This window comes from Myotis myotis, unplaced genomic scaffold (genome assembly GCF_014108235.1).
Source record: "Myotis myotis isolate mMyoMyo1 unplaced genomic scaffold, mMyoMyo1.p scaffold_m19_p_1, whole genome shotgun sequence".
Classification (NCBI taxonomy): Eukaryota; Metazoa; Chordata; class Mammalia; order Chiroptera; family Vespertilionidae; genus Myotis; species Myotis myotis.
Window position 1 is genome coordinate 132,877,396 of NW_023416313.1, and position 3,236 is coordinate 132,880,631.

General features: G+C 35.4%; 1 pseudogene; it reads right to left on the reverse strand.

Annotated features, from left to right (window-relative positions):
* Positions 1–2,878: 2,878 nt before the first annotated feature.
* On the reverse strand, positions 2,879–3,022 carry LOC118661891 (annotated as a pseudogene).
* Between the last annotated feature and the right edge of the window lie 214 nt (positions 3,023–3,236).

Genomic DNA, 3,236 nt, shown 5'->3' on the forward strand with positions numbered 1-3,236 from the left:
TTGCTCATTTGGTTATGGGAGCTGAGAAGCCCCATGATCTGTATCTGCAACCTGGAGAACCAGGAAAGCTGGCAGTATAATTCAGTCTGAGTTGGAAGGCCTGAGCATTGGGGGATTGACGATGTAAGTCCCAGTATGAGTTCAGATGCCCAGGAACCAAGAGGGCCAATGTCTGAGGAGAAGATGGAATCTCAACATCAGCAGAGAGAGTGAATTCACCCCTTCTCTGCCTTTTGGTTTTATTCAGGCCCCCAACAATTTGGTTGATGTCCATTGACACTGAAGAGGGCCATCTGCTTTACTCAGCTCAACAATTCAAATGTTAATCTCTTCTGGAAACATTTTCACAGAAATAACCAAAAATGTTTTACCAGCTATGTGGGCATCCTATAGCCCAGTCAAGTTGACACATAAGATTAACCATCATACCTTCCAATCCAGGAAGCCATGTCATTATACCCTAATCCCGGCCTCAAAACAATGCACTTGTCCTGTAACTACTGCGTAACTCAGACTTGACTTGTAGGATTTAAGAGTGAGGTTTCTAGTTGAACCATAGGGCTTAGGGCTCTCCAACTTTTATTACAGAGTCCAGCTGAGGACTCTTACAAGCAATAGTCCTAATAGTTGCCAATACTGGGACTGAATTTAGAAAACAAATCGTTGCTTGACCCTGCCTGCAGTTCTTTCCTAACCTGAGATTGCTGTATTTCCTGCTTTGGGATGTGTCTTCCATGAGGTTAGAGCCCACGTCTGTTTTCACTCAACATCATCTCCATAGAGTGCATCATGATATAGAATAGATAAATGCATGAACAAATTGAAGGCATCAAATTACAAAAAAACCCAGTGACTATATAAAATATATTAATATTACCCCTGGCCGGGCTGCTTATTTGGTTAGGGAATTGTCCCAATATACCAAAGTTGCAGGTTTGATCCCCGGTTGGGGCACATACAAGAATCAACCAATGAATGCATAAATAAGTGGAACAACAAATTGATGTTTCTCTCTCTTTTTCTTTCTCTAAAAAATCAATAAAAAAATTAAAAATCAACTTTCTTGAAGTATAATATACATACAATAAAATATATTAATATTATAGTGTAACATTATAATATTAATATATTACCAATCAATTGCCAATCAATCATCAGTTAACTAAGTTGCATATAGTGTTGCAATTTAATACAAAGAGATTATGATTCAAGATAGCTGAGGGATCTTTTGGAAATTTATTTAGCTCTTTAAAATCTCAGATTTCTTAACTTTTAAGTGCAACTATACATGCAAGTGTATAGTACAGTGTTTGTTAAGTAGTAATTTCTCAATAAATGCTAGCTATAATTTTGTATCTATCAAACATTGCAAAGAAATGCTATATTTAAAAAAAAGAAAAGGTAAAATTCAGAGTGGCAATTTAGTGTGTGTGAAATTGGCATAATCTGTCTGGAGAAAAATTTGACAGTATAAATAAAAAGCATTAAAATGTGCACATTCTTTGATCAAATATTGCCATACTTATGAATTACTGTAACAAAATAATCAAGCATTTCTATCAATAGGTATGTGAAAGAATTTCTGCTAATAGTTACTTACCAAAAAGGAAAACAAATATACAGCAATAAGAGGATTTCTAGGTAGGTTTTTAAGATCACAATATAGAAATATGCATTTTGTAATAGGAAAATACCCATAAAAGGCCAAGTAGAGAAACTGACAACAAAACATTAGAAACAATATAGTTTCATCACTATCTAGATGACCTCATCTCCCTTGTAAAAAAGAACATGTCTAGTATCAGACTTGCGACATTTTATTTTGTTTTTACTTTTTTTGATTAATCCTCACTATGCTCTTGAATCAAACCCAGGATCCTTCAGTCTGCAGGCCAACACTCTACCTACTGAGCCAAACCAGCAAGGGCTCAGACCTATGATTTCTTTCAATGTTTTCCTTTTCCAGTGTTTCCATTTATGTAAGTGACATTATTTAGCTGAAATTCTTTTCCTGCAGAGTACTTACATTTCTCTATTATATACTTATTTGTTTTTTAATAATAAAATCTGTTATTTATTATGGATCTACAAAATATATAGTAAATATAATAGAAATGATATGAATATATCACAACCATACTATCAGGGGGTACTACTACCACACTTACTTATTTTTTAATTTTTTATTGATTTTTTTGTGTGACAATGGATAATAAAATTTTATAGGTTTCCGGTGCACAATTCTATAATATATGCTTATTTGTTTATTATCTGTCCTTGGGAACAATTACCTTAATTATTTTGTTTATAGTAGTATTGCCAATGCCTAGAACAATGACTAGCATATAGCAGGCAATCAATAAATATTTGTTGATTAATTGCATGAAAGGCTACTTCAAATGCATTCAGTAGAAAAGGATGCATGAAAATGTTACCAGTGATTAACTCCTGAGGCAGAATAATGGTGTTATTTTAGAGCTTTCCTATATTTTCCATTGTTTTCTCTAGTTAGAAGGAAATTATTAAAATTGGTAACAAGATTCTAATTTGTAAACTTATTGAATTTTAGAAAAGCATGTACACCGTTGTTTTTAATAGTCACAAAGAAAAGCAAAGGATGAAAATGGGTATTTTGCTATAATGAAAGGACGGTATTATGAACATATCAACAGATCAATCATAAAAATTGACAGCTTAGAGAATTATTAGTTTCAACTATAATGCCAGAGAATTAACTCGTGAGATGTGGTGTACTGTTCCTAGAGAAATCTGCTTCATAAAACTGGGCCGGTACTCTTTTTTCCCCCCCTTTTTTTTCAGGGCAGCGCGCGAACGCAGTCCCCCCGCCCCCCCCCCCCCAGCCCCGCCGCCCCCCCTCCACCCCCCCACACACAAATTACGCAGTCGAGTTTCCCACATTTGGGGAAATCGCAGGGGTCAGCACATCCGGAGTGCAATGGATAAGCCTCGCTCTGGGGAAACCACCTTCGTGATCATGGTATCGCCCCTGCCAGGTAAGTATGGGGCCGGGACTCTTAAAAAATCACAGAGTATTCATTTTTGGAGACTTTACTTCCAATTTTCTTTATTCAAGTTGCATTTATTTCCATATTTAAATTCAATTTTTGCTTTTCTGATTTGAGAAAAATAGTTAATGGAGTTTCTTATGAGACTGAAACTTATATTATGGTGAATGATGCCAAACTTGTACATTGGAGAACTTATATACACCTCAC